This window comes from Podarcis erhardii, assembly GCF_964252035.2.
Source record: "Podarcis erhardii genome assembly, chromosome: 9".
Taxonomy (NCBI): domain Eukaryota; kingdom Metazoa; phylum Chordata; class Lepidosauria; order Squamata; family Lacertidae; genus Podarcis; species Podarcis erhardii.
This window is the reverse complement of record NC_138512.1, coordinates 50,277,928-50,302,368: the sequence shown is the minus strand read 5'-3', so window position 1 is coordinate 50,302,368 and position 24,441 is coordinate 50,277,928. Positions and strand designations below refer to the sequence as shown.

Sequence of the window (24,441 nt, the reverse complement as noted above, 5' to 3'; positions counted from 1 at the left end):
TCAAATGTTAATCACCAATCCATTTCAATTACAAGAAATGGCCTGCTCCCTTGGTATTCCTGTTAATGATTTTCAATGGGTTTTTGAAACAACCAGTTCCAATTATGAACTATATAAGGACAAAACCCTCCACAAAGCCTCGCTGTGGTATGCCTATGTACTATAAAGCAAATGTCTTTTGTTTTCAAATGGAAATTCAGCTTTTGGTTGTTGCTGTAGACTAGAAGAATGAAAGAAACAGAAATTCCATTTGCTGGAGCAAGGGTTTTGCTACACAGATTTCCATGACTATAAATAAAAAGAAAACCTCACGCTGTCATTACTATTGACATTGGGTGGAATTCAACATCAGTCTATCACAGAAGTTCCATCTGCCCAAGCATATCAGCTTGCCAGACAGAACGATTCTCCCTGAACACTGGTTTGGAGATCCTCCTGTTCCCCCACAGAGCCAATTTTAGGAGACATGGAGGAAGGAGTGGGGGGGGGAGCTCTGTTTCACAATGGCTGGTGGGGTTTTTTTTTAGTTGAATCTCATTCTTTCATTTTGAAACTGCATACACTTGTGGAGTGGGGATTGGTCATAGTGGGAGCATAGGTAGAACGGTGGGCATAGGAGCTAACTCCTAGGGGCCCACAATGAAATATTTGAGGGAGCCAGGACCTCACAGAGTTGATCGGCATTCCCATTCAATTGGTGTGTGTGCACTGCATCATGTGATTGATTATACGGAGCGGGGTTTGCCTGGGCCCCCACAATATTTTATTCAAGTTGGCACCCCTGATGATGGGGTTGAGAAAATTGTGGGCTGTGGCTTTGTGACACTGTGCTAGTTGGGATGCTTGCTGATTCCAGGGGAATTGAAATCTGAAACGCAGATTCCAAAACAGGGCTCTGTACTGGGGGATGAGGTGGGGAGTGCCAATGAAGCTTTGAACCTTGCCCTGTGTCAGTTGAAGCACAGGGTGTATCAAGGGATACCAGTGCATCCTGATTCCCTCCCTTCAAATGATGTCAATGGGACTCAAAACATTCAACCAATGTATTGAAAGTGTTCCTTCAGGTAGAGTCCCTTCACAATCTGATTTAGCATGTGGTGGGGCACTGCACATGACAGCCATGGAGGCAGGGCTAATCCCACGACCCCTGTGACCCCCCTCACACATTATTTCAATTCCCCCCACTGTTGTTACTACTCGTGTTGACCAACAGAGCAGCTATCAGTGCTGCACAGGACCTGCAAAATCTGATCAACGTATTGTGATGGATGCATTCAACAAGGTGCCTTAAGTTTTTCAAAGCGTACTATTGTCTGGCAGCATGCAATTTGGGAATCTAATTTGGGCTAATCCCAGTTTAGCTGACGCTCAAATTAAGTCCTAATGGCTACAAATGCTTCTGTCTTCTTTTCATGGCCCCTTGCCTATTACTCTATCACTGCTCCTAATAACCCACACAAAACAAGGAACAGCACATGCTTTGCACTACCTTAAAAATACATTGTATATTATGCAGAATAATTGGCTCAATGTGGGTGGATATAAAGCTATTGAGGGTGGCTGTAGGGCTCAGCAAAGCCACTTTGCCTGTGTTCTTTCATCCTTTGGGCTGGCACAGCAGCTGTTACCTCTGCAGCACCACAGCAGCTTTCCCAGGCACTAAATCTGCATGACACTGGATTTCCTCCTCCTCATACCCAGCTGCTAAATCCTGGCAAGGAGCCACCTTTCTTTGTGAAGGAGGTAAGGAGGTGTAAAGAAACTCCCCCCCCTCCATAAAATTATTATGGGGTGTCACATTTTTGTATTGGGCAAATTTTGTCAAAACTGTCCTGTTTGCGTACTCCTGAAATATTGTGTGTGTGTGTGTGTGTGTGTGTGTGTGTGTGTGTGTGCTTTCGCTTCCTTCTTTTGGAAACTAAGGAATTGAAGAATTAAGAGTGCACATCCGCTATACATTTACTTATGAGGAAGTGTCAGAGAGTTGCATGGTGCTTTCTCACATATACCTAGGAGTCAGTTCTATGCAACTCAATGGAACTTACTTAATTGCAGACATATGCACTATTGTGTCGCAAAATAAATACTGCTGAGTTACGGCACTGAATATATTTTGATAATATTTAATGAAGGTAATCATTTATCTGAAATTAAAAATAAGCCTGGGACAAGGGAGTAATCATAAATACCTTGCTAAATTCAAGAGATATACATGGGGCTATTTGAATAATGCGGTTGACACTGAGCACTGTTCCACCATGAACAATCTCATTTAAATCCCTTTAAAAGCTGCAGTTAATGACTTAATTTATCAACATGCTTATCTCATCACACTCCACTCATATTGGCCCTAGTCTTTTCACAAGTATGCACCACCAATAACTCACATAACTTCTACGTTAAGATGCCCTTGTTCATGCAGTTAAAGAAAGCATGGTTACTTGGTCAGAGGAAGCAATGCTTCTGAACACCAGCTCTGTCCTGATCTGTCAAGGAGGCAAAAAGGAGACCGCTACCCCCCAGCCGCGCTGCGATTTAAACGGCAGTGGCCACACCCCCAACTAACCAGATTGGTCAGCTGGGGGAGTGATGTGGCTGGGAGTCCCAATGACGTGGACAGCATCTCTCTGCCCACTGCCGGGTCACTGGGAGGTTCCGGATGCCCTCCTGCAACTCCATCCCCTGGGGAAGGGGAGTGGTCTTGCTGAAAATCACAGGAGGAGAGAGGGTTCTTGTGCCCAGTGTGGTGTAGTGGTTAAGAGTGGTAGACTCGTAATTTGGTGAACTGGGCTCACTTTCCCGCTCCTCCACATGCCGCTGCTGGGTGACCTTGGGCTAGTCACACTTCTCTGAAGTCTCTCAGCCTCACTCACCTCACAGAGTGTTTGTCGTGGGGGAGGAAGGGAAAGGAGATTGTTAGCCGCTTTGAGACACCTTAGGGTAGTGATAAAACGGGATATCAAATCCAAACTACTCCTCCTCCTCCTCCTCCTCCTCCTCCTCCTCTTCTGCTTCTTCTTTTTCTTCTTCGGTCCTGCTTAAAGGTTTCCCACAAGGTGACCACTGTCAGAACAAGATGCTGGACTAGATAGGACATTAGCCTGATACAGCAGGTTCTTCTAATGCTCTTAGATGTACTCTTAGAGGGCATGATTTTTGGATCCTGCATATATTCACTGAGACTGATACAATGTCAGTTTGTTTTTGTTTGCAGTAGAGGAGCTGAGTGTGATAACAGCCTTTCCTATTGTGATACACTAGGTTATTTGTGCGTAACTGGCTCTGTAAAAAAACCAGTTTTTTATTTTCTTTATTCATGTGCAGAAGTCACCCCCACAGTTCAAAGACGCTTAATGTTAAAAACCTGAGAAATATAGCGCATAATTCATGCAGAAAAATAGAGAAGCAAACCGTGATGTTATTTGTGCCTTAAAGGACATAGGCATGAATGCCTTTTGTTTTCAGACAACAGTACTTATGACTTGCTATCATCAAAGCTGTAGAAGTTGTGCTATTAGGAACTGAACAAGCTTTCTGCATGGCGATGGGTTGGTAACCCCTGTGGCTTGGCCAGGCTCCAAACTGCCAAATCATATTCTGATTTCAAATATCTGTATTTCCTCTGTAATCAAAAAGGAAGAAGCCATGCTATAATTTTATTCCTAAAATAACACTGTGGTATTGCTCACACAGAATGCCTATTGTACTCTATGACTGAGGGACCACAGAGATCACTGTTATTAGTTCTCTATAGATGTAGGTTCAGTCATTTGAGGACCTCTTTGACATTCTCCAATGAAGTCATAAATTGCAACTGGCTATGAAGATAGATCAATTAGTAAATGTGTAAGTACATGATCATGATTATTACTCTGCTCTGTAGTTTGGTTAATTTTCACAGTTTATAATGGTGCACATTTATACGGAGACATTTCCAGTGGTGTATATTTTCCAGGTATTTATCACAACAGAAGCCAATTCAAAAATTACTCCAATGACCAACTATCCCAATGTGTCAGAAAAGGACTAGTTTGCACGAGGTCCCTGGAGTCCTTGTGTGGGCCCACATATTCTTTGTAGCATTATGAAATAATGTGTTTCAATTTTCCAGTTTTAATGTAGGAAGAATCCTCAGTCTTATGGCTATAGATGCTTGAAAAATATATGTGGCAAAATGCAGTGGCAAAAACTGCAAGGGACCCAGAAGTCAAAAGAAATATCTGATGAACTAGGCTTGTCATGTGTGTGAAAGTCTCTCATACAACTGGTTGTCTGGTACATAATTGTAGGTTAACTTCTCTGTAGATAGACAAAAATATGTAAACACATTGTAACATGGATGTGTATTAACAGACATTGTCATAGCTGAATACATATATTGAAATCTCAGCTGTGGTTATATAAGCTTCCATTAGAAATAATTTAGCTTTCATCCCAGAAAGTTGACTTACTTCACCTGTTATTATTTATGGGTGTATTTATATTCATTTGCATATTTATAAACAGCTTCACAACCAAAAGCTAACAAAGCAACACACAATAAGAATAAATAAAAGCAATAAAATCACTTTTACAATTGTAGAATTAATGTTCTATAAAATGACTGGATCGTACAGTAATCTGGAGATTAGAAATGTCCATTGTTTGTCAGCCACATACGAATGAAGGCTTGTCATGTTATATAAAGGAGAGAAAAGAATAGTACATGTGAATTAGAGCTGATACCAGATTTCATCTAAAGAGGATTTTGAGGTGAATCTGCAGTCTTGCCTGGAAAAAAATTATTAGACATTTTGAAGGATATGTATTTTTCATTGTGATCAGCAGCATTTTTCAGGAGGACTTTTGCATATCTAGGATTACCATCTTTTTTATACAAAGGAGCTTTGTATGAGAGGCTGAATATCAACATCTGTAGCTTTCCATCATCAATGCAACTTTGTACTCGAAAAAAATGTTTCCCTGATTATTATTTTTCCTATAGAGCTCTTGAAATTGTGGTGACTCCGTTCATAAGAAAGGGTTGTTACAACCTACTTAAACAGGGCAATAGCAATGTAAGGCTCTCAGTAGACCATTTTTGCACATAGAGAAAAACAGGTAGCCTTTCCCCCCAAACATTTCCATATTTATTGATTCTTTAATAATATGTAGATACCACTTAATAAGCAAGATCCGTAAGCTGTGGGAAGGCTGCTCTCTGGATTGCATTGCTCATGAATATATGAAGCTGCCTCATAATGAGTGTCCATCTAGCAAAGCACAGTCTACTCAGATAGGAAGTGATGGCTTGAAAATGCAGCTAATGTGCACAGTCTTTGTTATGTGAATAGCAGTTGAGGTGAAGACAGAGCAGTCGGCTTAGGGCTCATCCACATTTCTGCCTTCCATGCTGCTTGCCCTCAAGAAAACCCACTGTTTACTGATGAATCTGAGCAAACATCAGTCAGGTTTTCTCCAGACTGATGTTTGCTCCAATTTAGCACTAAAGAGCAGGTTTTCCAGGGGAAAGCAGTAGGGCAAAGGCAAAACCACGTGCTCCCATGCCTAGAAAGGGCAGGGCACATGGAAACTGCTTGGACCTCTACTTTCTAGATGCAGGAAAAGCAGAAATGTGGAGGAGCCATCATCAGCGTGCAAGGTTGGAGGACGGAGCTTAACCTATCCACAGTACAGTAATGCTTACCCCATCTTCTGATTTCATAGTATTATTATTTATTTGCCACATTCTACAACTATCCCCTTTCAAAGCTGCTATTTACATTTCAAGGGAAGATGGGCCTGATAGCTCAGTTGGTTAGAGCGTGGTACTGATAATGCCAAGGTCACAGGTTTGATCCCTGTATAGGACAGCTGCATATTTCTGCATTGCAGGGTGTCTTGTCTCATGATCCTCAGGAGTCCCTTCCAATTCTATGACACCTATGAGATCCCATGCCACCGGAAAAAGCCCCCTTGCCATCCATATAGCTTCCTCAGAGAGTTCTACTATTATTATTTTATTTTATTGCATCCCAAGGTGGCTCTGGATTCCCTGTGGCTGCTATTTGCATGAATAGCACCTTCATGCAATTTATGTCTGGGTTTGGTCTTCAGAGAGAGGTCTTTTTCATCTCTCTGGAGGCAGAACTAGACATTATAAAAATCATGGACTGCCATTAGAAGAAATGCCTCTGTGCTGAGTTCTCCCTCTCTCCTGCAATGTAGTAATATTTACGCAATGAATCGGGTTTCTGCATCTCTACCAATGATGTAGCAGCCAGTGATGTGGAGTGGGACAAGGAAATGCAGAATGTTATGGATTCAGGATGTAGGATAAGCAATACTGAACTTCTGAGGGGATAGTAACAAGTGTGGAGAATGTTGCACTGGCATCAGTATTCAGTGGGAGTCCCATTTCCCCCTAACGTCTAGTTCCAAACAGAGATTTCTTCAATTGCAAATGTTAGGGATTTAACTGGTGTGCAAAGCATCAGCTGCTGTACCATTGACCTAGCACTCCTCCCAACTAAGGTACAGTCCTTATCTACTATGGTCCAGGAAGGACCAGTGGGTTGGAGATACCACAGCTCTGGTGCAGGAAAATTCTGGGGAAGAAACTCGCACTTGTGATTCCCATAAGTAGAACGACCTTTCTATTTATATAACTATTTGATTGATGCCATGCCAATGTTGGGAAAGTAGCAGGCTAAATCTAACCATCCTTTATGAACACTAGGTTAAAATGGGGGGTACTATTATTGCAGTGGGCTTCTCTTTCTAAAATTATGTGCAATTCATAGCAGGAACATATTATTTTCTACAAACTCTCAGTGAACAGCTTTGCAGATAGGGCCATCACTCAGTGGTAGAGCATAGGTTTTGCAATCAGAAGGCTCCAGATTAAATCCCCGCCCCTGCCCAGCTTCTCAAGGCTGGGCTGGGAATGTTTCCTGTCACTGCCAGTCAGTGTAGACAGTGGTAGGCTAGATGGACCAGTGATCTGATTTGGTGTTAGGCAGATTCCTAACATCTTGCAATGAGGATGGCAGGCAGGGCATAACCTTCTGAGAATCTCTTACAAGCCCCCTTGTTCATTTCAGGTCCCATGAAGAGGAATGGAAGCGGTTGCACAATGCAGCTCCACTTTGGCGGGGCTTACGCAGCAATAACTTCCCAGTGGATTGAACCCATATTGTACAAGCTCAGTTTTGGCTCGCATTTGTTACCCCAGCTAATATTTCCTATGGATTCCCCATCTGTGTGTCTCTGCATCCTCCTCCCACTTCCCCGTCCTTAACAACCCCTTTGCTGCATCCTTTTTACATTTCCAGGGTTGTTTGTTTTCTAGGTCAGTCAGCTCTGCTTTGGTCCCTGCTGCTCTTGCTGCCTTTTTTCTAATCTCCTTCCCAGACTGAACTCATTTCCTTTCCTGGCCTTAGTCCTCATGACCCTTTCCAAGCTTCCTTTACACCTGCCCAGAGCTATTTTCCTGCCAAACCCAGAATATGGCAATTATGCTTTGAAAGCATTTAATCAAGCCAAAGCTGGAAGATGCAGCAAATGATAGCATTTCCTTCCCTTCCCTCCTTTCTTCCCTCCTTGTGTTCATGCATGTGCATGTATGTATGTAGGTAGGTATGTGTGTGTGTTTGTAGATAAGAGCTGAGCGGAGTTGTCCTGGGAATGAAAATAATAATAATAACGGGTGACATTCATAAGCCCTGAAATATTTTGCACATGGGCAATAATTAAAGGCTGGGTAATATAATCCATTGCTAATATTGTTTCAATTGAATACACTTCACAAACTCTTCTCATTAGAAATGATGCTCTTGGCACTTCAACTGCAATGCAGTATGAGCCTAGATTTTTCCTTTCTTGGATTGCTCTGTATTTACTTGTTTGTTTACAGGTATGTTCACACACACACACATTGTATACACAGAGGACTGGGATCGTGCGTACAGTTCACATCCCAAATGTTTGTTCATTTAATGTTAGTGTGAAAGGGACCTGCTGTACATGAATGAGTTTTACACACATTGACCCATGCATTTGTAGCCTGTCTTCACAAATGATGTAAAAGGAATGGGCACCGGGGGCATGATGAGAAGGGAATATGGGCATCCTCACAATTTTCAGTAGCCTTAACAAACTACAGTTCCCAGGATTCTTTGGGGGAAGCAGTGGCTGTTTAAAGTGCTGTCATGGTGCTTTAAATGTCTGGCACAGAAGGGACCTCAGACTGAAAGCAGGAAGAGACCACAATAAATACACATTGAGAAATTCCTCCCACCCATCCCTACACATTCCTATGGAACTTCATGGCTTGCTACAATTAGTAACAGGAGGTTTGGTGTTCTGGTAGTGAAATAAAAATTTCCTCTTTTAAAATTAAGGATGCTGTTATGTACTAAGCTAGGATCCCAGAATATTTCAGATGCACACAGATAATAATAATAATAATAATAAATTTTATTTATATCCCGCCCTCCCCAGCCGAAGCCGGGCTCAGGGCGGCTAACAACAACCACACATTTTTTAACCACACATTTTACTGTACATCTGCACCTTGTTAATTCTTTTTCACATTTCACAGGATGATATAGATTACCAAGCTACCCTGGTTTGGTCATCTGTGTGGACTCAACCAGTTTATCTAGTAGTTACATGCACACTGGGGTGGTTTCCAGTTAGTAAATGGTTATCTCTAGCCCCTTTCATCATCATTAACTGCATTAGTAATAAATTATAACAGTATAGACTTGGCCCATTTGCAAGGGGAGATCATCATTCCATATTTGGGAGAATATCAAGTTATGAGTGATAAAGCCATGAGCTACTTCCAGGCAGCAGCCCCAGCAGTGCATGTGAGTCTCTCCCCCCACCCCACCCCTCACATGCCCTCCTTATTAAAGTGGGGCAGTGCTTGTAGTTGATCTCAGTTTGATCAGTTAATACATTGACCCTATGTTACACCACTATCACTGAGGTCCTCTGATGGAGGTTTCCTTGTGGTTCTGCAAACCCCTGAAATTTGGTTGGCCTCTACTTAGCACGAATGACCCTGCCCTGTGGAACCAGTAGAGGTTCAGCCAGAATCATCCCTGCCTTCTTGTGTTCAGAAAGGCATTTGAGATGTGAATTTCTATTACCAGGCAACATTTAATTTATGCTTCTACTGATCTTATTTTGGTGTTGCGTTCTTAGGCATACCACTGTGTTGTCTTTTTTCATCAAAGTGTGGCGTGTAAACATTTAAATAAATAAACAATTCCCTGAATTTTATTTCTCAGAAAAAGAAAGGTGGGGGGGAGAGATGGCTATTTCACCAATAGCAGCACCAGGCTGAGAGGAATGTGGGTATTTTCACTAAAAACAAAAGCCCTGAAAGGCGATCAGCCCCCTGTGCACATGTTTAAGGGGGAGGGGTGTCTCATTATGTTCTTGTCACTTTCAATGAATATATTCCTTTGTGCAAGGAATCTAGCCTGAATTAATCCCAGAGTGATTGTGTTTTCCAGATACTGTGTGTAGATTTAGTAGATTTTTACAGGAAGGTCCACACTTAACAGAGTTTAAATCAAACTGTTATCTTATATCAGCAGACAAGCTGTATGACTTCACGGATATTTGCATGTGTAAAAAGCCTCTTGGAATGCAAATAGATGTGTGGGAGAGGACTTGGCTATTTGCATATGCTATACACAAGTGCATATTTTTGTCACGTTTGCATTTTGCCGCTGTGCCTTTTGCTGTTCCTGAGGCATATTGAACTCATCAGACTATATCCCCCTCAATTCCTAGACTGCATATTGTTCTGTGTATTCCTGCTGCAAAGTCAACACCTGCTTGTTGAAACTGAGAAAATCAGCTGCCTGGTTTCCCAGAGCTGAGATTAACCAACATCCTGTTTTTAAACTCCAGTCTCTGTTTTTGTAATGGAGCAACATAAAGCTTCTCCAGAATGAATCTGAGATTTGAACCTCTATGCCCCTTGTTCCTTCTCATTTAAATAGATTGTCCTGTCATATATTTATTGAGGATATAACTATGTACAACAGGCACAAACTGTAACGGATAAAAGGGTGCTTCAGTCTGCTTTGCTATTACACTAAAATTTAATACCTCTTATAATACCTTCCATAATGGGCACTAAGGAACAGTTTATTGAATTGGTATCATGAAGTGGCAAAATGTTTTCTAGGCTACAAAACCTCAAGCTGCAAGCATGGGCAGGTGACAAGACTGAATGTCTCTCCATGAAAAATGAAATTCTCAGTGCATAGAGACTACGAGCACCTCAAGGGCAAGCTAGCCTAGTCTCATAGCCTGCAATTTTTCTACAAGCAACGATGTTTCTTCCTTCAGGGCCCATTCATGAAACATCCTCTTTTCCACAGCACACACACACACAGCCTGAATTGGTATAGTATAGGCCATGATAAGTGTCATCCCATGAGTCCTTTGTGAGTCCAAATTGGACCCAATAGAATATGATCTTTGTTATAACTTGAATAAAACTTGAGAGTTCCCTGTGAAGATGGATTTGATCATTAAACCACTCTGAGAATTGTAGCTCTGTGAAGGGAATAGTGGTCTCCTAACAACTCTCAGCACCCTTAACAAACTACAGTTCCCAGGATGCTTTGGGGGAAGCCATGCCTGTTTGGAGTCAGATGATACTGCTTTAAATGTGTAGTGCAGATGCTGTCTAGTTAAAGTCTGCCCTTAATCCATGTATTTTTAAAATATTAAAAAAACCACACACACACACACAGAGAGAGAGAGAGAGAGAGAGAGAGAGAGAGAGAGAGAGAGAGAGAGAGAGATGTGCTGATGAAGTGTGTTTGTGTAACGGTAGCCCTCTTCAGGAATTCTGCACTAGGTTTAGGTCAATATGTGAGCAACAAGAAAACAGTTACCTCTTTCCTCCACCCATCATTGTTCCAGTTGCCTCCATGTATTATAGGAAGAATGGGACGCGGGTGGGTTAAACCACTGTGGGTTAAACCACAGAGCCTAGGGCTTCCGATCAGAAGGTTGGCGGTTCGAATCCCCACAACGGGGTGAGCTCCCATTGCTCAGTCCCTGCTCCTGCCAACCTAGCAGTTCGAAAGCATGTCAAAGTGCAAGTAGATAAATAGGTACCGCTCCGGCAGGAAGGTAAATGGCATTTCCGTGCGCTGCTCTGGTTCACCAGAAGCGGCTTAGTCATGCTGGCCACATGACCCGGAAGCTGTAAGCCGGCTCCCTTGGCCAATAAAGCGAAATGAGTGCCGCAACCCCAGAGTTGGTCATGACAGGACCTAATGGTCAGGGGTCCCTTTACCTTTATCATAGGAAGAATCCACGAAGAGGAGCCTCCTTTACATGTATTTCAGAACCATGGAAAATCAGGGTTTAAAAATGGGTATGGGAGACTCCCGGCTTCATATATTGGGTGGAAGCTGTGACTTCCTAATTTGATACCTTTGTGCTTTAAATGTATGGTGTGACTATGAGTCTGCACTGAAAATAATCCCATGCCCAACCAGGGCAGATATCTTAGATGATATATACAACTAGTCACACCACCAGATTCTTAGATGTATTAAACTTGGCATTTTCAGTAGCAATGAAACAGAATTAATAACATTATGCAAGACACGAGTGACGCCTCATTTGGAATTGTATCTAGTTCTTGGATCGATTTTCAAAAATAGAGTGGTACCTCAGTTTACGAACTTAATCCATTCTGGAAGTCCATTCTTAAACCAAAGTTGTTCTTAAAATGAGGCGCACTTTCCTTAATGAGGCTGCCGCTGGCAGTGCCCTTCCACTGTTCGGCTTCCGTTCATAGACCGAGATAAAGTTTGCTAACCGGAACACCTACTTCCGGTTTTGAGGAGTTAAAAAAATGTAGCTTTTTCACATTGATGGAAATCCTGGTAACATTACAAAATTCCTATTACACCTTCTGAAAAAATACTTAGCCAATATTTTGGAACAAGATAGGGATTAGATTTTTGCTCTCTCTGTTATCTCCTGTTTTGTCTTGCCATCACTGCTGTAATCTTTTATTGCTCTTTGTCATTTCAATATCTGCTCACTGACTTAAGCTTTTGGGGTGCCAAATATAAATATGAGTATTCAAGGCTGCCTTTACAGCTTAGTACAACATGTTCAAGAGAACTTCAAATGACAGATATTAATACTGAATTCCAAACTGTCAGAAGAATCCAGGATCACACTAATTTCCTCCAGCAATGCTTCCATCATTTAAGTAATATGGCAGCTGCTCTCTACCAACTAATCACCCTTCACTGATGGAGGGTGTTAGTTTGGCAGTTCCAATGAAGGCTTTGACACTGTTCAAAAGGTATGAGCCTCCTTCTGCTGAGGCTCTAGATAAGTCCCTGAGACACTAAGTAATGTAATTGATAGCATCCTCCTAGGTATGTTTACTTAGAAGAGAGTTCCAGTTGGGCTTAACCTTTATGTGTGTTTAGGAGTGCAGTCTAAAGAAAGAACAGCAAGCTTACAAAGAAGAGTCTTGTGATATCTTAAAGCATTTTCCCCCTATTCTTGTGCCTTCCAGATGTTTTGGATTACAGTTCCCATCAACCCTAGGCAGCACAGACAATGATCCAAGATGAGAAGAGTTGTAGCCTAAAACATCAGGAGGATAGCAGGTTTGGGAAGGCTGCCCTGAGATTTAACAGATTTATCAAGGTATAAAAATGTGTGGACTATAGTCCTTTTCCAACAGATGCATGATGGGCTATATCAGGCTTCCTCAGCCTCGGCCCTCCAGATGTTTTTGGCCTACAACTCCCATGATCCCTAGCTAGCAGGACCAGTGGTCAGGGATGATGGGAATATCTGGAGGGCTGAAGTTGAGGAAGCCCGGGCTATATATCTAGTTGACAGATGTATGAATAAAGATATAACATGGGTCTATAGAGGAAAAAATAATGAACACTTGAGTACAAAAGGCATGAAATGCAAGAGTCTAGGGCTCAAGTTGGTGATTCACATCTGTGATATCCTGTGCAAAGCTCGGCTGTACACATGGTGATGTTTATTATTATTTTTTCAAATTTTTATAACCTGTCCTGCCTCCCCAACATGACCCAGATTGGTTCACAGTAATAAAAATTACATTAAAACAACATATTGAAGGCAGCAGTTAAAACTAGGACTACAAACACGTTATAAAACCACTGGCCAAAACTCTGAATAAAATAAAAAGTCTTTATGTGTTTTTTGAGTAAAGGACCACCTGGTTTCCCTTGGGAGGGAGTTCTGCAGCTGAGGTGCCTCCACTAAGAATGTCTTATCTTAGGCCCCAAGTGTCTGTTTCCATACAATACTGACACCAGTTGAAATCTTCCTAAGGGTCTCTGATCTGTACATCCCATCATAGTTTGAGGTTAGGCTGGTAGATATGCAGAAGTAGGCTTTCTCTAGAATAGTACCCTGTCTTTGGGACTCTTGGAAATCATGCTAAGGATTTTCTCCTCTTTTGTTGAATAAGGAGTTATTGTTCTCTTTCAACAATATTTTTAATGGAAATTGAATCATTGTTCTGGCCCTGTGATTTTGCATATCTTATGTTATCTGATGCTACTGTTTTGGATTCAGTTCATTTGCAATTTATATTTTCTTGGTTTACTTTTTGGTGCTGTATTTTAACTTTGTGAGCCATTTCAAGGGCTGTTTCAGCTGAAAAGAAGTATAAATATAAACTACAATTTAACTATGTGCATACCTGTGTGCACATAATTGGGTTTCTCAGAGCTTAGTTAATGACTGGAAGATGACTCCACATATTTCCTCCACTGAAGCACTGGATTCCAGGTGGTGTTTAAAGCTACATGTCTATGGCGTTCGTGCTGTGATGGCTGATTTTCACATGCAGTTCATCCATTGGTGTTACAGCAATCAAGGCAGGGCCACTCTTATCACCAGGCAGACTGAGTTGGCAGTTGGGATGGGAGACCAGGGTTGAAATCCTTACTTGGCCACTGAGTGACCTTGGACCAGTCGCTGCCTCTCAGTCTAATTTACCTCACAGGGTTGTTGTGTGGATTGAGGAGGAGAAAAATGTATACCATACTGAGTTCTTTAGAGAAAAAGGTGGGATATAAATGCAATGGATAAATAATAAAATAATAAAGGCCTGTATATTCCAGTGTCCTGTGGCTGAGCAGCTGCATATGGAAACCTACAGGCAGGACCTGAGTGTAACAGCATTCTCCCCAATTGTGATCTGCAGTAAATGGTGTTCAAAGGTCTGCTGCCTCTGATACTGGAGGTAATATAGCTGTCGTGATAGGCAGCTCCCAAATTCTCCATGGATTTATCTAATCACCTTTTGAAAAGTGTGTGTGTGTGTGTGTGTGTGTGTGTGTATGGGTAACCTAATTAGTCCAGAGGTGGTGGCCCAAGAATTGCAGCTCTCTCTCTTTGAAACCGTAGCCTGCAAAGCATGGAAGACGAATTGATCTCTAGAGACACAGTAATGAACACTCTTTTGACATGTTTCCAGGTATCAGTTTCATTATGTTGTCAAGAGTATTGCTTTAAGACAGCAGAGGGGACACCCCTTATTACTTTGTCTGGTACAAATAGATTTGGAGGTGAAAATATCAACACAGAATCCCACTTTACCTCTTTTAGGAATAATGCTTTTTAGTTTCTTCAAAACACGCACATCTTATGACAGATTTTGCAAAGCAAATTACCTGTTGGAGCAGGCATGCTGTATCAATGATTTCAGTCTTCAGTTGTCACCTCATATTGTGTAAGACAGAACATCTTGCTATTGTCACAATAACTGAGTGGGATTTGAGTTTCTTATTCTTAATCTTCTGATTTGAGTAGTCGTTTATTTTATATTTGATTGATTGATTGATTGATTGATTTAATGTCCCGCCCGTCTCGCAATCAGGACCAAAAGCAACCCAAGATTGAAAGCCCAACTAAATGTGATGATGGGTACATCTCAATATTATTGAAACTTGCTTTAAGATCTGAAGAGAAATATGATTATTCAGACTGGAAAGGATTGGAAAGTAGGGGATGCCAATTTTTCCCCTCCCTGTCTCTATCCTGATAACTCTCTGCCCCACCCCCCAAGCTGCTATTTTCTTCATGCACATCATTTTGCATGCAGATATATTTTTTAGAATAAGACTGCTGTGTTTTGAGCAATGGTCTCAGCAGTACAGAGGTGGGGTTTCAGTGGTACCTTGGACAGCTCAGGCTGGAGAATGTATAAGATCAGAATTCAGATGTTGCTTCAGCAGCAATTATCCTCAGAACTGAGTCTTAAATGTGAGTTGCAGCTCTTTCTCAGTTATTAGCTCCATCTTCAGTGAGAGGAGTCTCATAATTTAAAGGGACTCAGCCTGTTTTATCTGTCATTGACTCCGATGGAGTGAGGAAACTGTGGTTCCACTAGGGATTCTGAGCTGGAGTCATCTGAATCAGACGAAGACAATGCAGTTTCCTCAGACCAGGCAATGACACAATGAGCTCCTCTAGTGCAAGTGCTTCTAATTGAATATATATACGTGGGGCTGGCTCTGAGGGAATTCCCTCTCCCATGTTGAATCCCAAGCTTAATCCTCCAAAGGGGAAGACTATAATTAGGGCAAATAGCAGCTTTGGGAGGGAGGAATTTTCCCTGAGAAAATGGCACAGTGTGAAAGAGTTAACCTCCTCCTTCTTATGATCCTGTTGTGGATCTTCCCTCTCTCCTGATTGCTATTTGCAAACATTTAAAATAGGGGTGGCTAAACCTAGTTCAAAGGCCTAATCAGGCCATGCAAGATCCCACCAATTTTGGCAGTGACTGTAGAAAAGAAAACAAAGTAGGCACAGTGCTGGGGGTGGGCAGAGCCTGGAGCCCTGATGGAGATGCAAATCATGCCCTCTCAACTCATCAGTCGGATCATTTGATGAGCAGAAGGGAGCAATAGCCTTTCTCCTCAGCTGATCTGCATGAGTCAGCTGAGGAAGGCGGGGTCTGTGCCTGTGTGGTTTGTGTGTATAGTGGTACCTCAGGTTAAGTACTTAATTCATTCCAGAGGTCTGTTCTTAACCTGAAACTGTTCTTAACCTGAAGCACCACTTTAGCTAATGGGGCCTCCTGCTGCTGCCATGCTGCCGCAGCATGATTTCTGTTCTCCTCCTGGAGCAAAGTTCTTAACGCAAGGTACTATTTCTGGGTTAGCAGAGTCTATAACCTGACACGTATGTAACCTGAAGTGTATGTAACCCGAGGTACCACTGTACATGTGTAGGTGAGGGACTGTGAAAAAGGGTGTGTTGACCATACCCACCGGCAGCATGTGGCCACTGTAGGGTTGGCCAAAGATTAATGCAGCCATCGGGTCCCTGATTTAAAGGGAGCAGAGATGCATTTCCTCATCTCCACTTTCATGCTTAGTTTGGCCCTGAAAGAACTGCCAGTATTATTTAAATAAGGAAAACAAAACAAGAGATTTAATTAATGAACTAATCATTGTTGTGGAAGTGGTGGTGGATTAGTCACCAAAGGAAATAAAATAAAGTAAACGTAGATACCAGGGGGGCTCCTGAATATGTCAAATTGTCTTTGCATCTTTAGAAAAGGATTTTAATTCAAGCTCTGCAGTATTGTTCATTAACTGTGAAACTGTGACGCTCTTCAGTCTGTCAGTTTACATTGTTAATAATTAGTTTTTCAGCACAGCCCATTTTTTTCTAATTTATTTTATGTCAAACTTTCTTTCTTCATTATTGTCAGGTAGCATAAAATAACTAGTGGCTGTCTTTAAAGAGTTTTAGAATCTTCTTGGTCTTTACCTTTAATCCCTGAGCTAACATAAAATCTGTCCTGCCTTCTTCATCTTCTTCTTCTCTTCCACCACCTCCTCCTCCTCCTCCTCCTCCTCCCCAGCACAGAGAAGATCAAGGGAACTTATGCATGATAGATATTTGTGTGCCTGCTGGATTTCACTGAACAAAATAGAAAGAAAGAAAAGAATGAATTTCTCTTTCACAGTATTGAATGTTATTAGTTAAGCTAGTTTTGACTTACTGAGTCTTCAGATGTTATCAGTCATCCAAACCTCAGAATCAATTCTTTACTAAAATGGATTTGACAAATTCATGGAGGGCAGCTCTATCAATGGTGATCCTGCTCCCCATCTTCAGAAAATCAGTTGTTGTGGGAAGACGGCAGAGGGAATCTATTTCCTCTGTGCCCTGACATGAGCTTTCTGGATGCATCAAATATCTCCCATTTTTCCTCTTCCAAATTATCTTCTGCCCATCATACTTTGAAGTATATGAAAAGCTGTCCTAATTCATATGTCAAAAAAGGAAAGGAAAAATGCATAGATATAAACCAAAAGAAATCTATTGAACTGTACCGAGTTACTTTTGTGCTAAGCACATTTACTTAGCTGCAATCCTCACCATTTTCAAATGTACTTAAGTTCAATAAGTGTGCTTATTACTTACAGAGAAAAGAGCATATTTTAGTTTCGTACACAACTTTTCACTTCCCTCATCAAATGATTATTTAATTATTTAATACCTCGTAGTACAGACGACACCTATATCAGACACCTCTTAGCCGATAAAGAGCCCGAAATTAACAGGCCTGTGGCAAAGTACTGTTACATTGCAACAAGAATAAGACGAGCAATGATGTCAGCAACGGAGTTCAAATTGTAAACACCGAAGGAACGATATTAAACAGTAGCGACATTTGAAGTTAATTTTTAAAACCTTAAAAGATGAAACCTGGTCATAAATATAAGCACCAATTCTGTGAATTGGCCTTATTTCCACTGTTATCTGTAGCACAATACTGCTTATAATGCCGTATTTCTTTTATAAACTGCTTTCTGGTCACTGACCGTATTAAAGATATTATATTATATTTAAACATCATTCCCAGGTAATCAGAATTGTCTCATCTCTTGAAAGGAATAATTTTTAAATGGTTTGCGCATTTTGCTCATACTTCTTCATTGAGGACCAAAATGCACCAAAACCAGGGACATAAAATTGTTCCTCCATTTATGTAAGGATATCAGAAAGGGCTGCTCATTTTCAGTCACTATTTAGCTTTAAAAAGTCTTCCTAGCACACTAAACCCATTGGGGATGTTGTTAGGCTGGTAATCAGAAAAATGAACTCTTTCACCTCAGTTTTGGCTCCTTTTTCTGAAAGAGATGATTGTTTGTTCTTTTTATTTTGAGAATCAAGCACTCTGCATATTTATATAATCAGCACATTTGTTTTATGCTTTAGCCACACACACACACATAACACGAGCACCTTATTTATTCATCTTTAGAAGCTTGAACTGCTTTTGTTAAAATATATATTTGATTTCCAGATTTCCATCTGCTTCTTCTACTGAAAGGAACACTGCACAGTGTTCCAAACAGTGGAAAACACATTTAACAAGGCTGCAAATTACAACACACTGGGATTTATTAAGTAAACTGTATAGAAAAGGGAAAGGAAAAGCATTCAGTTTAGAGTTGTGCATAAGCCCACACACCAAAATTGAAAGAGTGGGTGGGGGTTTAGTGGGGGGATGTAAGGATTTTTTTGATTTTTTTGTTAAATTAAATAGGTCAGTTATGAACTAAAATTAGACCATTTCATTTCTGCTTAAATAGGCATGTGAGAGCAGTAGGAGAGTTTAACACTGTATCCATGAGAGGTTCTCATCCCACAGGGTTACAGATTATGCAGGCTCCCCTCCCCTTTTCTCCATGTCTTCCAGAAGATGCTGTCTTCCTGTTCTTAGACTGGCAAAATTCCAGTGTATGTGTTTGGCTCTGAAACAGAAACAAATGCACAGAAGGGGAGGAAAAACATATTCTTTGGTATGGATTACAAATGACAAGATTCTCAATGAAAAACAGCATATGTCAGCTCAAGGAATTTAGCCCCTTATTGTTTCTGGGAAGAAAGTCCGCAAACTTCAAAATGTCTGTGTCCCCCCCCCCCCCGAAATATTGGAGTAGGATTGCTATGGAGAAAGAGATACTCTTGGAGGTGGCTAAAACTTTAAAAAGGTAAAGGTAAAGGTACCCCTGCCCATATGGGCCAGTCTTGACAGACTCTAGGGTTGTGCGCTCATCTCACTCTATAGGCTAGGGTTGTGCACTCATCTCACTCTATATAGCCAGTGCTGTCCGCAGACACTTCCGGGTCACGTGGCCAGCATGACAAGCTGCATCAGGCAAGCCAGTACAGCACACAGAACGCCATTTACCTTCCCGCTGGTAAGCGGTCCCTATTTATCTACTTGCACCCAGAGGTGCTTTCGAACTGCTAGGTTGGCAGGCGCTGGGACCGAACGACGGGAGCGCACCCCGCCGCGGGGATTCGAACCGCCGACCATGCGATCGGCAAATCCTAGGCGCTGAGGTTTTACCCACAGTGCCAAGGTCCAAATACCACCCAGCCCAACCCCGCACCCCAAATAAAAACAGCATTTTGGCAATACATGATGCTAAAGAGGATCTGCCTAGGACCAAACAAATGCCTGACTTTTACCAGCTGGGAAATGTGCAAAGGAGAGTGACCAGGATGATAAATGGTGTGGAAACCAAGCCTTATGAGAAATTTTTGAGGGAGCTGGATATGTTTAGCCTGGAGAAATGGAGACTGAGAGGAGATATGATAGCCATCTTCAGCAGGGCTCTCACATGGAAGATGATGAAGCAAGATTCTGCTCCACAAAGGGGAGCAGAACTAACAATTTAAATTCAAACTAAGGAGTTTAACTCATAAAATGATTGTTCATAGGCAGCTGCAACAACCTTGTTACATTTATTGTTGCAAAGTAAATTAATCAAGCCATTAACTTCACCATCAGCATTGTTTACGGTAACCCCAGATGTCATACACAAAAGCAATAATGCCTCATTGTATTGCATCCCAACATATGGCAGATTATTTCATGCCATCATCAATGCACATTCACTGTAATAAAGAACAAAAATTACAAGCCAGCCAAACATTCCACACTGACAAGAATCTTCTGTTCCAGCATAGATTTCAATACAATTTCACTCCTATATATAAGCAAGCTTATCTAATCTTTCCCCTAAGATATCATTCACAGAGCAACTGTAAATCGATTTGAAATGGCAAACCCCTATTCAAGCCTCAAATAGATCTGCAGGTGCAAAATATATGTTTGATGGCAGTCTTTGAAGTTTTAGTGGTAAAGCTAAAAGAGATTGGATTCTCATTTTTTGTCTCTGTCAGAAAGTGAAGCCTAATAGTTCACAACAAAGTGCCTGACAGAGGTGTGGGGAAAGTTATCTCATGCCAGGATTGGAAATGAACTTCAGAAGTTCACAGAAACCCACCACAAACTGGAGGTGTGTTTTCCAAGCCCCCTAAATCCAAGACAGATAATAATTTCTGGTTTCTTCCCTACCCATTCCAAGTATAATAAGTGCAAGGACAGCCATTACAGTTTTGGGCTGGGTGAAAAGGGAATCAGTTGCCCCTAATGTTTTGTGGGCAATATGATTGAAAGTTGTAAAAATCAGAGAGGCGTCCCTAGGAAGAAACATACCAAATTGCAGGCAAATAAATCCATGGGCTTCTGTACCAGGTACCTTTAAAGTTGATTTGGGTGTGGGAAGAAGCACCTGGATTTGAGAGCACTGAATTTGAAAGTGCTAGTAAAATCATTCCCTCTGATTACAAGCTGCTAATCACAACTGAGCTCCTTCTCTGTGTCCTCATCCCATTCTCTTTCCTGCATCATCCCACCCTGGTTTTAAGGAATTAAGGTATACTTAAGACATTACTTTCACTTCCCACAAATACTTGTCTGCAGCATGATGCTGTTGCCTGAATCACTGAGATGTCACAGAAGGATTAACAAGTCCCTGCTTTGATTTGTACCACCTCCTAGAAGTCTTCCTCCACTTTTGACAAGACCTAAATACCCCTGAGACTTCCCACTTCACCTTGTGATTCATCTGACTCTGATAAACACAGGCACCTCTGTACCATCTCTATAACCCCCTCCCAATGCTTTTACTTCCACTATATTGATGTTTTCTGCCGAATAAGACTGAGGGTGGATTGCCTTTTGCTAGAAGACTTCTACTTGGCGAGATTGAAACATGTTTCTTAGTCGGAGTGGTTTAATAGTAACAATAAATTACATTGGTAACCATCCATAAAAATAAGCATAAAGAACCATCAAAACAGTTTATGAATTGCTTGTATACATAGAAAATTTAGCTACTGATTTATGCATACAGTAGAAAAAAACTATAAACCAGCCAAAGCTCAGAGCTTCCAAAACAATTTGTTAATTGTCAGTGCAGGCTTATTGGCACTGTGTGACATAAACACAGATGCAACAGATTAGGTTGAAGATTCCAGAGCAAGCTGTATATTGGCGTTCATGATTTGAGATAATAATCTCTTAGATATTTAAAGAAATAAACTATGCATGAATCCCCAAAGAGATACATGGGCCATTGTACTGGTTTGTAGAACTATCAGTCAGTGCACAAGGAAAAGATTACACTCAAGTCTTTTTGGCAACAACCACAAAGAACTTCAGGTTACAACAAATGTGAAATCATTCTGCCTACATAAATATTGTGGCTAAAGGAAGGCTGGAAGTGACTATCACTCTGATACAAGCAGATTGCTTTTACCATCACTCTTTGGCACAGAAGTGTCTGAGGCCCAATTCTTTCCAAGCATAGTCCTCCTGCAGATACATAGCCATAGGTTTCCATTCCTCAGTACCTGTATTTCTGGCCAGCTCTCCACTCAGCCTGAACTGTCTGTGCTGTGATACATATCAGTACAAAGTTCCATTTTACTATCGATTTATAGTATCCATCAGTAGTATCCATTTAGTAATTGTTTCAGTTGCAGATTATTGAGATTATATTAACACGAGTAGGTGGAAGGGTGAAAGTAAAAATACACCATCTGGAGTTCTTGATCCTTATAGCAAATATGCTAACAACAACAACAATAATAATATGCATCATGAAGGATCCTAAAAACAGAACTTGACAGAATGTACTCTTCTCCTAATGGTTTTAGAGAGGGTGTTGAACAAAGCCCTCACAAGGCTGCTTGCCTTGCTGGAAGATAGAAGCTGCCTTTTGTTTTATCCTAGGGCGTTAGCACAAACCAAGTGGCCTATTTCCTCTTCAGCCACATTTGCAGAAGACTCCAGGGATGGTGGTTGCCTTTCCTGAAAGGAATTGCTTGGCTCTGCTGTGGAGAAAGGAGGAAATTCAGATGCAGAGCTTGCAAAGCAGCTGCTCTCCTCTGCTGGCTCAGCTCAGAGTGTCATGTGTCAGGACCCTGCATAAGGCATTATTGTTCACAACTGGGGTGGGGTGGGGGAACTGGGACTAATGTTTAAAAGCCCACAGCACTTGAGCTTCCAACAGGGCCTGTGTTTGAATGCACATACACCACATGCAATGCCAGCAAATGCCTGTGTCAACTGGGTGACAGACATAGTATATCTGCATCTTACAGGAGCATTCCTCAGACCATTTCCCCCATAGACGACCTGTTTAAGTAGGTGAGGACTACAGTCTTGTACAGAATTCAACCAGGATTGCTGCCCTAAACCTTATAAGGAGTAGAACCCACTGTTAACATTTTGGGGGTCCTGTCACTGGTGGACTTTGTCTCCTAGCACAGGAAATGGCAACCAGTTCAACTTAACTCCTCTGTTTTATGAATAGTTACATGACTCCAAATTGAACTGAGGGAAATGAATACTGCCTGGCATAGCAGAACCTAAAGGGTGGATCTATTCTGTGCGTATCTTTTTAAAAATGAATGAAAAATGAGGTGTTTGGCCTCCCTCATTTACCTCATGTATGTTTTAATTTAAAATAAAAAAATATCATGAGGCTAGAAGTTTCCATTGATTGAGAGAAGGGACTGGATTTTTAAAGTAAGATAACTAATAATAATAATTTATTTATACCCCACCCATCTGGCTGGGTTTCCCCAGCCACTCTTCAGTGATATACCAAACACTTTTCACTATTAAGAGCAAAACTGATACAGTAATTCTAGCACTGCTTATTTAGAAAGTATGTTTTCTTAGTCAAATGGGACTAATTCGTTAGTAGGTATGGTGAGGATTACAGCCTGCAAGATTATAAAATAGCCTCTAATCTTCACTATGATTGATAATTTGAATAAGACTGTTCTGATAAGGACAAGCAGGAAATATTTGAATGAATGCCCATTACTCCTTACTGTTATCTTATAACTGAACACTGAAAAAGAGATGATTGTAATGCGAATATGTGTGTTTATAGAATGGGCCCAAGGCCAGCCTGATTTGTTTTGTGCTGAAATGTTTTTTGGGTGCCAAAATTGGAGCATGAGATAGAGAGGTGTGCCTCGTGAACTTTTATGACATCTTAGTGAATGCTTCCTTAAGCCTCATCTTAATGTGAGATAGTAAGGGATCTTGGAATATATCCTTTAGTTAGTTAGTTAGTTAGTTAGTTATAAAAATATTTATATATCGCTGCATCATTAAAAACAACAACAACACAGCAGTTTACAACAATATAAAACCATAAAACCAAACAATAAAATCGTAAGTAGATAAAACCAGTTAAAAGCAAAAACAAATCAATAACGAACATCTCTAGGCCATTATGTCCTCTTAAGTGCCTGCATAGGTCTGGTGGAATAGAAAAGCTCTCAGCAGGAATTTTAAAGTTGGCACAGAAGGCGCTCACTGAATCTCTATTGGCAGGGTGTTGATGTCAGTCATCAAGCTGGCATATAAGGACTCAGGCATCTGGGAGGTATCCTGGACATTTCCCTGCTCAGCCAAATTGAACACAGCTATTGTCTTTATAATGCCTGACATTCTAAGCCAGGAGTGGGCAGACTTCCGGATTACAGAATATGCTTTGTTTTTTGTTAGAATTCCTAGGCCCACCAATCAGAGTTAAGTGTAAAATAGTGGCTTAGTCTCTGTATGTGAAGAACATGAAGGGATTAAGGAACCGGGTGCCCCTGGCCATTTTGTTTTCAGTCCCCCAGGTGAGCTTACAGACCTGTCACACAAAAACTCACTCCTGGTTCCAACAAAAACGTTATTCATTTCAGTAGCCTAACTTAGAAGGGAAGAAAATGGGATTCTTGGAGTTAAATGACTGGGAGTCGGAAACGCTCCAGGATCTATTGCAAATCACACAGAAATCTGCCAATAGATCTTGATCTGCATTCTGCCCACCTCTGTTCTGAGCAATGCAGGGCAGGCTTGCTTGTAAGCCAGGCCCTTTGAAAATGCTTGTACTTGGCTGAATATCCTAAAGTTGACAACTGATAAAGAGCCTAAAAGCTCGACATCAATACACCGTTACACTGCCATCATTGTATAGCTCTTAAAACCCAACAGCCCGATTACAGTGGCTG

The 24,441-nt window shown here is 41.3% G+C and overlaps 1 long non-coding RNA gene across 1 annotated transcript in view; it reads right to left on the bottom strand.

The window, feature by feature from the left end:
• Positions 1-24,441, bottom strand: part of LOC309350451 — a 685,906-nt gene that overhangs the window by 575,285 nt on the left and 86,180 nt on the right. The gene's annotated exons all lie outside the window — the stretch shown is intronic.